Below are 14853 nucleotides of genomic sequence, written 5' to 3' on the forward strand. Positions count from 1 at the left end.
AGAACTGTGAGAAATACATTTCTGTCGTTGAAGCCATCCAGTCTACAGTACTTCATTATGGCAGTGCTAAAAACTAATATATCACCTTTCCCCTTTGCTCCAGGTCTCCTTGTCAGCATGACTTCTCTAAGAAACTGGGGGCTCTACTATGTGGATAGCGTTCATAAACTCATGAGTCCCTTTCATCCTTCCCTTACATAAAAAGAGTTAAATGTATAATCTTTGTCTGCAAAATGAAAATTCCTGGACTGAACTCACATTTGAAAGGCTCCGTTTTCCTGTAAGTGCTGAGGTCTGACAATATGTTACATATTAAAGTCTGCCAAGCTGTGGCAGTGGAGCTATCTTGTGGTTTTTCTCTGCACCATGTGAGCTAAGTTTCCTTTACATAGAAAGATCCTTCTGAGGCAGGAGCACAAAAGAAAGAGACAGGTACTTCTTTTTAGTTTCCAGAGGTTATGTAAATATTAGATCTTGCTATCTTAGCCTACAAGAAAAGTGAGTGTGCCCTCAAGACAAATGTACTGAAGGAGTGCTTGTTGGTAGAAGCCAAAAGGATCATTCAGACATTCTGAATGTTACAAAAGCTGGTGAAGACCTTGTGTTCTGAATGTTAAATTACCAATTGGTTCTTTTGCTGTCAAAGGCAGCAGGCTCGTTTCAAAGTGGGATGACTGTAACAGCATTTAAAATTAACACCCAATATTTGTTTACTGTTGCTGCTGTAACAAATTACCGCAAATTTGGCAGCTTAAAACAATACCTATTCATTATCTTACAGTCCGTGAATCAGAGTCCAAGTACAGCATAGCTCAGCTAGGTCCTCTCAGATCAGCACTTTACAAAGGCTGAAATCAAGGTATAAGTGAGGCTGGAGGCTTCTTATCTAGAGGGTCTGGGGAAGAATCTGCTTCCAAACTCACTGGTAGTTTTCAGAATCCAGTTTTATATTAGAGTCTCTATTTCCTTCACACATGGCCCCCTTAATTTTTAAGCCCAAAGTAGGAGGTCAAATCCTTCTTATGCTTTGAACATTACTTCTCCTTCTGCTACCAGCCAGAGGAAAACCTCTGATTCTAAATACTCATGTGGTTAGATTAGGTCCACCTGGATAATCTTTCTTATTTTAAAGTCAGCCGATGAGTTGCTTTAATTATATCTTCAAAGTCCCCTTTGCCATGCAATTTAAAATATTCCTGGGAGTAACTGAGGACACAGGTTACAGGGGCCAGAATTCTGCCTACCACACATCCTCAGGTGACATTGTTTTAGTTTACTTAAATGAATTTTTGTTTCATGTCTAATAGTTATGAATGTATAATAGCATTAAAATAGTTACATTGTGACTTGCATAGATGCACCAGTCTTTGCATTTTTATTTTTTATGCTAAAGTCTTCATTTTTCCCCTATAAGCTACATACCCAGTCCCATTTCAATCTTCTCAATACTAATTGGCAATTTCCACAGTTAACTCTGGGCTTCCTGTGTAACCAGTTTATTATTTTGTCATTGGTCGTGATGCAGGGCTCCTTAAAGGTCTTCAGGTATGGACACAGGTAGAGACAATTCATTTATCCTAGTTAGAAAATCCGCCTTTATGTCACTGATCCTCAAACTTTAGAGTAGATGAAAATCACCGGGAGAGCTTGTTTAAACTTCAGACTGCTGGACTGCGCTTCGGAATTTCTGATTCAGTATCTGTGAGATAGATCCTTAATAATTTGCATTATTAACAAGTTCCTAGTGGTATTGTTACTACCGATCTAGGGCTCACATTTTGGAAACTGCTATTTTATTTCTATTTCTCTACTTACAAAAAAGCACAATTTGCTGCTTCGTGTTTTGGGGGATACCTGCAACATATGTGTGGCTGTAATTATTTTACACTTACCCCATCAAAGAATGTTCACACAACAGAAGAAACCTGAGGGAAAAAAATGTGACATGGAAAGAAGGGAGCTTATTATTAATGATATTTAGGGCACTTCCTTATAGGTACCAGGCAAAGATGAGTTTGTTTTAATCCCTCATTTTTTTTTGCTTTAACTAAATAATGACCTATGAAAATTAAACATAAGACAATATAAGGAAGGGTAAGAAGGGAGATCCAAAGAAGAAAGCAAATTGTTAACATTCAAATGTTGTCACTGGGAGTCATGTTTCCAAAAAGGTTTTTCTGAATCTGATTTATTAGCTTGGTGCAAAATTAATTGTGGTTTTGCCATTCCTTTCAATGGCAAAACCGCAATTACTTTTGCATCAATCTAATATATCTCATTCTTCATATAGCAAACCAGATATTCTAAACATATTTTTGTTAAAACTTTCCTTCAGAGTATGGTAAAGTACTTTTGCCCGTGGTATAATTGCCCACACTGGATAATTTCCATTCTGAAATATTGGTTATTTCCTTCTCATGCCAGAGGATTTACCAAAAGATTCTTCACAGTGAAGCTAGGGAATTTTCCGCAAATTAGAATATGATTTCTTGCAGATGACATTTATTTGTTTCATATTACAATATTTTTATGAATGGTAATGATCACTAATTCTAATGAAGATAACGCTGGCAAAGTGCTTACCATATTTCAAAATAGTAAAGGTGAAAACTGGAATCTGTAAATGGGAACATTTAAAAACCATTCTCTTTCCAATTTGTCGAAGCTAAAAGGACAAACAATACCGCAAGACTATATGTAACATGCACTAGGTGTGGGTTTTTGTGGATGGGCAGCATAGAAACCAAATGGAAAATTCAGGAGTAGAAGGAAAGAACTCCGATCAAAGACAAAGGAAAAGGTGACAATATTGAAAAGGGTTACTTTGCCTTTTCCCGGTGTTACAGTGGCTTTCCAATTCTCTTCTCTGATCTGTTTTCCTCAATATGGCTCCAACCCAGCTACTAGCTTCTCAGAGCCCAGTCGGGAAAAGTAGGAAAATATAAACCTAAACACGTCCTAGATTCTTCAGTGTCCTTTAAAGTCCAGGAAATCTGACTCTCAGGTAAGTCTGCCCCAATGTCCTGACCATGCCTGTTCATAAGAAAAGAGCACCAAAGGCCATGGATGAAGGCAAATGTGTTTCACATATTGAGATTGTTAAGGAAGTCCAGGATCTATGCGCAATTTTACTACTTAAATTTTATACATGTGTTTTGAGTTGAGTTTTAATAAACCGACAATGATATATAAACCATTTGTAGCAAGAATAGATGTAGGAATGGTGCCATATGTTAGTATAAAACCCAGCTATGGGCTTGTCTCAGGCTTCATTGTCTGGGACAGTTCATTACGGAATAGGCAGACAGGTCTGTATCCTGTGTAGGATAGATCATTTTTTGTTTGTTTGTTTTGTTTTTTTGAGATGAAGTCTCACTCTGTTGCCCAGGCTGGAGTGCAGTGGCGCAGTCTTGGCTCACTGCAACCTCTACCTCCTGGATTCTCCTCCCTCAGCCTCCCAGGTAGCTGGAATTACAGGCATCCAGCACCACGCCTAGCTAATTTTTGTATTTTTGGTAGAGACGGGGTTTCACCATGTTGGTCAGGCTGATCTCGAACTCCTGACCTCGGGTGACCCACCCTCCTTGGTTTCCCAAAGTACTGGGATTATGGCGTGAGCCACCATGCCTGGCGGGATAGATTATTTTTATATAGAAGTGACAATGCATTGGAAGCAAGTGAACAAAACTGCCAATCAGTAAACTCTGGGTTTGCCTCTGATCCTAATGATTTGCAGATTCTGGAATAATCCGCAAAATGCTCCCTTACATACACACAGCAAGTTGGAGCGTGTGTGTGTGTGTGTGCGTGTGTGAGTGCATGCATGCGCTTGTGTGTGTGTGTGCATGTGTGAGTGAATGCATGTGCTGTGTGTGTGTGCATGTGTGAGTGCATGCATGTACTTGTGTGTGTGTGTGTGTGTGTGTGTGTGTATTTTGTCAACGGTGTCTCCTCAGGAGCTTAGAAATTGAAAACTCCATTACAGCAAGAAGTTGGAAACAAATGTGTGCCAGGTTCTACTATATATTTTCTTTCTTCAAGTAACACATTGCTGCTGTAGATCCTGGAAGCAGACAGCATTCATACACCATATTCTGAGGTTAAGTGTCTGAATCATCAATGGGAGTGAATTTACATGTGTTGAAATGTCTTCCAAATCAAAACACAGGTCTGTGAGATGAAATAGATAGGCTCAGAATATGTGTTTAAAGTCCTGTCGAATAGGTTTGCAATCTATTTGTTTGTTGTACATATGATATGACACAGTTCCTAGTTACCTCAGAGGCCCATTCCAGTTTGAAGGTTTTTATATTTGGGGAGAAAGGAGGGCTCTGAAACTGACTTAGCCTCTAAGAAACATGGTAATTGAAAGGCAAAAGTGAATGGAGGGGACAAAATACGCTATGGCATTGGAGAATATTTTGCAGGGAAGTAAGTACAGCAATGTTCTTGTCCACAAGCTTCATGAAATACGAGTGGCTAAGGACACGGAAACACTAGTTTAAAGTTTATGTGATGTGTCAGGCACTAGACCAGGTATCTACATTTGATTCTATTATCAATTAATTTGTAAAACTGAGGTTCAGAGTGGTAGAAAGATTGAGAATAGATTGTAAGTCTGGTTGTATCAGGTTCAAAGCCCACTCTACATACTGAGCTACTGCAGAAATGTGAATAATCAGCCACTAATGACCTGGACAATTTTTGCAGAAATAACAGTGTTCTCATATCTAAAACAATATATCATCTCTAAGGTTTATTCGGAAAGATCTGAAAACATGATTGTATTCCTAGGAAGTTAAAAAGATTTCATAAGGTCATTGGCAAAATCTCCCTTACTACTTTCAGGCTGAGAAGTAATTTCCCCAACTTTGTAAAACCCTCACACTGATTTATTTTCAGTTTATGCAAAGCCCTTTGGGTGTAAATAAATGAGATGCTTTAGTAAGGTAATTTCTTTTAGAAAATAGGTAGCATGACAAATAACAGGACAATTGGCAACAGAAATAACTTTCTTGGTTTTACTTATTCTAGATTGCCTAATTTATTTTCACTCCTCAAGAGGAATAAGGAACATTGAGCATGGCCCTAATTAAAGTCTTGTCACAAGTGTCACAATAATTTAGACCTACGTGGAAGTTTCAATTCCTGTTGCAAGACTCTCATAGAACTAGCCCCTGCCCGCCTCTCCAGCTCGTCTCCTCCTACTCAGTTGAAGCCACATCAGTCCTTCTTGCTGTTCTTTAGACACTCCAGGCTTCAGGATCTTCCTATGCTTTTTTGTTTGGAATGCTCTTCCCATAGATCTTTCCATTTCCATGGCTTATTTCCTTTACTCAGGTCTAGTACAGAAGGCTCCTCATTATATTGGAGACGTTTACCCACACCATCTAAAAGTGTGTGCTCCATCTGCCCCTTCCCACCCTCTCTATGCTGTTGCTCTGCTCTATTTTACTTTATAGAACTTACTTTTACCTTATACTATATTGAACATTTCTTTGTATTTATTTTCTCCTGCACTTCCTCCCAAGACTGTAAGCTCCAAGAGGGCAAGGAGTATGCTTACTTTATCAGTCTACTCTAGCCCCCAGAAAACGCCTAGTAATTTCACTGCCCAATCAATGTCATATTTGCAGCATGAGTTAATGGAATATGTGGTTGTGAGTTTATTGAATGCTGTTTGACCTGAACAAAGCTTCTGGAAATTAAAATCCAAGCAAAAGGGCTAATCAAACTATTATTTATTTTTTCTCTGTCCTTGCCTTAAGTCACGGACTGAAAATTCCTGGGATAGGGTGAAACACAGAAGCTGGCATCAATTTAATTAAAAAGGAGCCATTTTAAAAAGTGGAGCCATTTTGACCCCATGTTAATGAAGGAAAATTGACGTCGCAGTTGGGTCTCAGCTCCTGGCGGTGCTGCTCCTGCCTCGCAATGCAGCAGGAGCATGTTCCCCTGCACCCAGGCAGGTGGCGCCACTTGTCTGGGCAACTGGGGCACCTCCTACAGGAAGGTCAGACACCTAGAACCATTAATGTGACAACATGGAGGAGTCCTTTTCTGTACAGTAGGTCTTCAGGAGGGAAAAGCGTGTAATGGTGGATACTGGAGTCAGGGATTGGTATAAAACCTCCTCCCAGTAGGCCAATAAATGAAGTAACTAATTTTATAAGTGATAAGAGATTGAGAGGAGAAAGGTGAGGGAGAGGTGGAGGATTGCATGTGTCTTCCCATTGCTCATTTATCTGTCCCTTCATGCTTGTGTCCTACTGGAGAAGGGGGATGGTTCCTGGAATGCTTCAGCGAATCTTAAATATACTCCCAGCATGTGGGTTTATTCTCCCAATTTTCAGAGTATGCTGTGAAGAAAATGTTCATCTACATTAATGACATTTTGTTTCAAAATGGATCATTTATCCAACACATTATTGAACGTTTACTATACAACTGTGTGTGTACTAAGAACTAAGGCCACAGAGTGTAATGAAACATAATTTCTCTCTACAAGGTGAGGGCATATAAATGATGTTAGAAATACCATGCAAGTGGTATGAACAAGATATCATGAGCTCCCCAAGGAGCATGTGTCTATAATTGGGGGAATTGCGGAAGGACTCAGTTAGATTGTGGTATTTGAATTTGAAAGATGAAGAGGACTTTTGTCAGACAGAAATGTCAGGAAAAGGGCATGTCACACAGAAAAAGCATGTATCAAAACAATGAATTGGATTTTGGTAGTGGTAAGAATTTTGGTTTTTATATATGTATATGTGTGTGTGTGTGGTGTGTGTATCCACTTGAGAGCATTATGGCATAATGATGGACATATTATATGTCAAGATTTGTTCAAGGAAATCTCAGCTACTCTATCTATTGCAAGTTTGAAATGTTTAATGCAGGGAATTAGAAGTTTATTCTCATTGGATGGCTTTCGGGGAGATAAAGACTATCTCACTGCAGAATATTTATTGAGGTGATTTTCAAGTGTTCATTCATAATGTGCTTCAAATCTCATGACCACCTACGTGCCTGCTCACAATATTTGGGGAATAATGCCCTCCCAGTCTTTGGAATTTGGATTTGGAAGCATTTGCTTTCCAAGTCTTGTGTGATGCTTCTCAATGATGACTCTAAACAAAAACCACATGGGGAAGAGTACTCCCAGCATTTTCTTTGTGGCCATCTGCTTTCTGGCAGTGGAAAATAGACCTTAGGGGGGCGAAAGTGGTACAGAAATGATAGCAGACAATAAAGCTCCATGAAAGGCAGGTAAGGTTGCCTGGAGTCCCATTGTACTGGCTTTCATGACATCTTATGTGTTTGCACTTCCTTTTGGAATCATTGGGGATATTATTGAATGTTTTAACTCAGTGAATGAAATGATTAACTGAGTTTTGGAAAGATTAATCTATACCTTTACTATTAGAAAAATAACTATATATTTAAAGAGGAAAAAAATAAGAAATGCAGGAGAATAATGTGCTAGCATTGTTTTTGTGTTTCTATGAAGAAACCTGAGACTGGGTAATTTACTAAGAAAAGAGGTTTAATTGGCTCATGTTTCTACAGGCTGTACAAGAAGAATGGTGCCAGTATCTACTTCTGCTGAGGGCTTCAGGGAGTTTACAATCATGATGGAAGGCAAAGAGGGAGAGGGCCTATCACATGGTGTGAGGAGGGAGGTGCCACACTCTTTTAAACAACCAGCTGTTGCATGAACTACCAGAGCAAGAACTCACTCATTACCATGGGGATGGCACCAAGCCATTCATGAGGCATCTGCCACCATGACCCAAACACCTCCCATGGGGTCCCACCTCAAACAATAGGGATTACATTTTAACATGAGATTTGGAGGGGATAAACATTCAAACTATATCCAGCAACATATGACACTCTGACATTCAAATTGTATGAACTTTAGATTAAAGGAAATAAAAATAGAAGGTAGAGAAATCAGTTGCTTCCTGAGCTTTATCCCTTCCTTAACAGCCAAGTTTTGATTCTAAGAACATTAAATGACCACCTAAACACTAGCATTGTGCTTCCAGAAAAGAATCAGTCTGTTCATCTCCACTTTCACTCTTCGCAATCCTTATTCAACTGATAAGAAACAAAATTCTGTCTAGAAAGGTCACCCATGGATTTCTGTAGCAAACACTTTTAACCAACTACTAAATATTTGTTCCTCTTGCATAATATAGAGGATGACAGGAAGTGGCTGCCCAGACAAGGACTATCATTTCCAACCCCTTTGCATCTAGGTGGGACCATGTCACTGAATTCCGTTCAGTGGAATGTGGGTGAAAATATATCAGTTCCAAAACTGTCACATAAAATCTTCCACCCCTTCCAAACTCTTCCCATCCACCCGCTGGATAAAACTTTCTTGAATGACCTGGCATGCCACATAATAAAGGGGAGATTCTTCATGAACTTGGGTCCCAGAACCACCTTTACCCTCCACACCACACTGCTGCAACACCACACTGCTGCAACACTACCTCCAACTGGACCTTACGTGAGCAAAAACAAAACCAACACCACCACCACCACCACCAACAAAACACTCATATGTTATTCAGCCATGGAGATTTTGGAGCTTTTCTATAACCACAGCTAGTAATATTTTCTCTGTGTTTCTCTGTGGCAATATGTGCCACATCTTTAGCACATGATACATGGCTATTTAAATGAGAATGCCTTTGGATACTTGAAAATATAGATAAGGAATTCAGAAGGGTCTGAAAACAGAATTCTGGAGTTGTTAGCACATAGGTAGTAATTGAAACCATGAGTGTGGGTAGGATGATTCAGGAAGAATGGGCAGCATGAGAAAAGAAGGCCAAAGAAGAAATCTTGGGAGTCAAACAGTAAGGTTGCAGGCAGAGAATGAAGCAATAGCAGAAAGTGTGGCCAAGAGAATAAACTATATTCTGTCCTAGGATTCATGAGGATTCAAGGCAAGGAAGACTGTGTCAAAGGCTAAGGATAAATGTTTCACTGGAGTACAGAGAACAAAAGAAAAATAGATAGCTGTGCACTGAGGAGTGAAAAGGGGAAGTGAAAGTAGAAACAGAAACTGCAGCTGATCCTAGAAGTGCAGCAGTAAGGGAAGGAGATACATGCCTTCAAGGTCAGCAAAATAAGCAGATTCATTTTAAGGATGAGGACAAGTTAAACAGGTTTGTAAGCTAAAAGAGAACAGCCATGACAGAGGATACAGTGAAGATTCAAAAAACGATGGGGAATATTGAAAAGGCCTTGGAGGACACATAATAGAATGCAAAGTCCACAAGGAGAGGGGCTTTGTGTCTTATTTCACACTGTGTTCCCAGGCTTAGAATATTCTGGCATCAGAAGGCACTCAATAAATATAGAGAGGAAGAAAGGAAGAAGATGAAATCAGGAGTACAGATTAAAGTGTTATCTTTGGAAGAGAGGCAAGACATCCTCTGGGACAGAAGGGAAGGAGGAAAAGCTGGGGAACATGCAGATAATACAAGAGGTGCGGTTTGTGACTGATGGCTGCTATTTTCTCTGTGAGGTAGGAGGCTTGGCCATCTGTTAAAAATGAGTGGGTGAGTCCAGCTAAGTGATTTAAGAGGAATAGTAAAGGTTTGTACCAGCTACTGGCATGAATAATGTGGTTATTTACTTGAAATAAAAATATTAGATGATACTAGCAATGCATGCATTGTGAAAATTGATGCATTCATTTGAGGTTACTTACTGATTTACAGAAAATAAGCCACTGGATGCATTCAATCATTTATAAGGTCAGGGGTTAAGTTTAAGACATATATGTAAATTTGTTTGCACATTATGCAGAGTAAAGTCAATATCCTATTTGGTACATTGCATAGTCTCTGACACTGTGTTACTCTTTTGCTGTGAACTTTTAAGGTCTACCTTAATATATTAATAACTATAACATTGTGTAATTATGAACTTCATCATTTGGATAAAATTATGAATAAAAGCAATTATCCGGAATTCTCTGATTTAGTTGCTATATCTTAAATAATGCCTTTTATGAAGAAAATATAAGTGGATAAATTATATGTAAATACTTTAATTTCATAGACTAGAGGTGGCTCTGAATATGTAGATTTCATAATGTTAAATATCATGAGGATTTCTGAGACCATAAAAAAGTTGTTTGATTAAGCATTTTAATATACTGTCAGGGCATGTATATTAAGCAAAAACAAAAGCTTAATTACTCTTTTCCAGACTGAATCCAGATAACTTTGGACATTGCTTCATTTGAAGAATTTTTACTGAGCACTTACAGACCATTGACATAGTGAAGATCAGGATGGCATAGTTTTCCTGTCTTCATGGAGCTGAATGAATGAACTGTATTTTTTATTAGCCTAAGCATGAGTTCTTCCCAGATTTCCTCCATGAACCCTAGGCTCCTACCTCTTAACCATTTTATGAAAAGTCTATGGTGAATTGGGGTCCTCCAGTTATTTGACAATATCTGATTTTGCCATGGTCATGTGGGAAAAGTAGGGATGTGAGCAAGTCATAGTTTTACTTGGTTGGAAGAGTCTTCTAATTATGTCAAGATGAAAGGTTTTATACTGTGTGGAAGGCAGTGTGAGAAAAGTGGACAGTAGAACTCACATTTTTGGGGCCAGTGGCTATATTTTAAAATGTGAAGGATACATATTTGACTGCTTAAATACAATGATCTGCCATGGATCTATACTTTTGGGCTGCTGTCCTTTAGGCTAAAGCAATTATAGGCAATGTAATGAACATCGTTATCTGTGGATATCCCTTTGATTGTCATTGTATTATGGTTTACACTGGGATGGCTCTCTCTTTGAGGAAAGATGCTGTTCCTCCAGGGAGATAAAATATAAAAAAATGAATCTTACTTATAAGCATACACTTTTCCCACTCCCAGTATACAGTGGCTCTGGAATTTCATGCTTCACTTGGGAGTTGAAAATTTGCATTTATAATTTTATATTCTTATTAGAGGCCAGGATATTGAGATTAGAACATCTTTATTTTTCAGTTGGAGTGTGATGATCAATATCTCCTATGCTAAACAGCCATATTAACTAAGATAATTTAATTTGGAATGATTACTTTTTGCCTTTGAGCTGGAGATCGAAAGGTTCTATCATAAGTACAAATAAAGTAAAAAAAAATGTATATTTTCTGTGAATGTTACAAATTTTTTTTATCGTGGTAAAAAACACATAAGATCTTTCCTCTTAAATTTTGGGTGTATGGTACAGCATTGTTAACTATAAGCATAATGTAGAGCGGATCTGTGAAAATTTTCCCTCTTGTATGATTAAAACTGTATGCTCACGGAAGAGCAATTTTCCCATTTATCCCTCTTTCTAGCATCTAGAAACCATAATTTTACTTTATATTTCCAAGAGTTTGACTATTTTAGGTACTTTGTATAGTGGAATCATGTAGTGTTTGTCTTTCTTGTACTGGCGTATTTCAGTTAGCATAATGTCCTCAAGGTATATCCACGTAACAGAATTTTCTTCTTTTTATGGCTGAATAATATTCTATTGTATAAATACATATTACATTTTCTTTATCCATGCATATTGCTGATAAACTTGTAGGTTGTTTCTAATTCTTTTATTTTTCTTTTCTTTTTTTTTGAGATGGAGTCTCGCTCTGTTCCCCAGGCTGAAGTGCAGTGGCACAATCTCATCTCACTGAAAGCTCCCCATCCTGGGTTCACGCCATTCTCCTGCCTCTGCCTCCAGAGTAGCTGGGATTACAGGAGCCCACCATCATGCCTGGCTAATTTTTTTTTTTGTTTGTTTAGTAGAGACGGGGTTTCACCATGTTAGCCAGGATGGTTTCAATCTCCTGAACTCGTGATCCGTCCGCTTCGGCCTCCCAAAGTGCTGGGATTACAGGTGTGAGCCACCGTGCCTGGCCAGTTGTTTCTAATTCTTATCTATTGTGAATAATGCTGCAATGAACATGGAAGGGCAAATATCTTCCATGTCCTGATTTCAGGTCTTTTGGATAAATGCCCAGAAGTGGGATTGCTGGATCAAATGGTGGTTTTTATTTTAATTTTCTATGAATCTCTATGCTGTTTTTTTTTTTATAGTAGCAACATCATTTTATATTCTCACCAATAGTGCACAAGGTTCAAAATTGTCCACATACTTGTCAACACTTTATTTTTTTAATTTTTAATTTTTTATAATGACCATCATAAGGATTATGAGATGATACCTCAGTGTGGCTTTGATTTGCATTTCTCTAATGATTAGTGATAAATGTCTTTTCATATGCCTGTTGATCATTTGTATCTCTTCTTTGAAGATAGTTATTTTTATTTTCTGCTATTGAGTTTCTTATATATTTTATATTAACCCCTGTCAGATATCTGGTTTACAAATATTTTCTCTCATTCTGTAAGTTGCCTTTGTACTCGGTTGATTATTTCCTTTACTATGCAGAAGATTTTTAGTTTTTGGCTTTTTCGCTTGATGTAAATCCATTTGTCTATTTTTGCTTTTGTTACTTGTGCTTTCGGTGTCATATCCAAGAATTAATTGCCAAGACAAATGTTATGAAGATTTTACCCTATGTTGCCTTTTTGGAGTTTTATAAATTCATGTCTTATGTTTAAGTCTTTAATCTACTTTGAGTTGATTTTTGTGTATGGTATAAAATAAGGATCCACATTTATTCTTTTGTATGTGAATATCTGGTTTGTCCAGCACCAATTTTTTGATACTATCCTTTTCTCATTGTGTTGTCTTGGCATCCTGTAAAAGATCATTTGACTGTATATGTGTGGGTTTATTTCTGGACTCTCAGTATTGTTCCATTAGCCGGTATGTCTATCTTTATTGCAGTACCATGATCTTCTGATGACTGTAGCTTTGTAATATGTTTTAAAGTTACAAAGTTTGAGGCCTCCAGTTTTGCTCTTTTTCTTAAGATTGTTTAGGCTACTTTGGGGTCCTTTGTACTTCTGTACAATTTTTAGAATTGTTCTGTCAATTTCTGTGAAAATGTTACTAGGACTTTAATAGGGATTGCATTAAATGTGTAGACTTTGGATGGTATGGACATTTGAACAATGTCTTCTAATCCATGAACATGGGATTTATTTGTGTCTTCTTTTCTTTTTATTTTCTTTTTTAATTTTTTTGAGACTATGTTGTGCTCTTCATTACCAAAATAAACACTTTTAAAAGACAACTTCTGTTAATCAATAAATATCTCTTTCTTTCTGTGTTTTTTTGGGGCTGCCTAATTAACTGCTTTGTGAATGTTCCTCCCTGGAGACAGTGTTAAGAGGTCAGGGCCAGAGCCTTCATTTAGGAGAAATGAAATAGTTCTGTGTATGTGGGAGGGGCCCTTGCCCCTGCTGGCCACTGCCACTACTACCACCACCACCACCAACAAACTAAATAATCAGGTATTGGTGGTGAAGGGGTTTGTAATTGCTGAGTAGAGAGTGAAATATTGTGTTTACATAGTGGAGAGAGCACAGCCAGGGTCTGATGTTATTCCCAGAAGGTTACTTCTCAAATTAAAGACACCTGGAAATTTGAATTGCTAGTAGGCCAGCCCTGGGGAAAGAACTGGAAGGGTTTATAGGCCCTTTGAATGAAGGTTGTGACATTTAATCCTAAAACCAGAAATCTAAGATACAATTGAAATTATTCCTTTTGGACAGAAAGCATTTAAAGTAAAGAGCTGAACTAACCAGGAGAGAAGTCCGGTTGGCTCCCCTACAGCTGCATTAGGAAACAGGCTAACAGGGATGTTTTGGGATCTGTGGAGCACTGCTGGCAATTAGCAGTTAGGGCCAGTAAAAAACTGTCCCGCTTAAAAACCGCTGGCATCCCTAGTAGTCTATTACCTGCTTCTAGTTGGTATTGATGACCTGCCAAGAAGCTCAAGCAACAATAGACTAGATTTCCAAAAACTAGAAGAGTCTTAAGAGACACCCCCCAAATCCAGCTGCTGGCTTGAATCCCCATTCTTGCTGAAGCAGCAAGCTGCAGCTAGTTTATAGTTAGCATGTCACTCTGGATCTCGTGGCTTAATTGAGTTTGTAAATCCCTCAGCTGCTTCTTCAATCCAGTGAGATCTAAGAGGACATGGTTTAAGGACACAGAGAGCCGTAGGAATTCATGTTGTAGTAAAACCTTTCTGGCTTGCCCTTCGGGTCACAGGGCACCTGTGACTCATCCTCATCCAGCTCCAAGTGCTCACTCTTGGGCCACTCCTTGGGTTTGGGGTACACTGCCTGCCTCATGGCATTGTCTGGATTGTATTCAAAAGTCATCCCTGCAGTAGGGTTCAACTTGACATACTCCTTGCTAAAGCATTTTTTCATATAGGCTCAAAGTCTCAGCTCCTGGCCCTTTCTCAACTTGATGATGAGAATGTCATCCTGCTCCATGTAGTCATTAGGGTCATCATCTTGGTTCACTGGAATGACCTGGGGCTGTTGGAGATGAGGTCTCAAGACGCGACATGTCAAGTCTGCTCTTCATTGCACTGCACATCGAGGGTGAACTCCACCAAGCGCTCGCAGAACTCTTCACGTGGGAAGTCCCAGGAGGACAGCAGCTTGTCCACAATGTCGTCACTAATGAGGAGAACTAATCTAAGTTTGTGAGCCATGAACTCATCATGAATAACTGAGGAATTGGCATCAATTTGAACCCAGTCAATGACTATTATGGGCACCTCAGCGAGAAGACACTCAGAATCGAAATAGCCACTGCCATGTTGGTGTTCTGGATGATGAACTTGACATGGTGGGCTGGTTGGCTTAAGGCATTGCATCCCCTACTTGTGTGTGTGTCTGGGCGGGGGGGG

General features: G+C 38.8%; 1 pseudogene; it reads right to left on the bottom strand.

The window, feature by feature from the left end:
• Positions 1 to 14030: 14030 nt before the first annotated feature.
• Positions 14031 to 14853, bottom strand: part of LOC108515493 (DNA-directed RNA polymerase II subunit RPB3 pseudogene) — a 6588-nt pseudogene continuing 5765 nt past the window's right edge.

Source organism: Rhinopithecus bieti, unplaced genomic scaffold, assembly GCF_001698545.2.
Source record: "Rhinopithecus bieti isolate Rb0 unplaced genomic scaffold, ASM169854v2 scaffold_34373, whole genome shotgun sequence".
NCBI classification, from domain to species: Eukaryota; Metazoa; Chordata; class Mammalia; order Primates; family Cercopithecidae; genus Rhinopithecus; species Rhinopithecus bieti.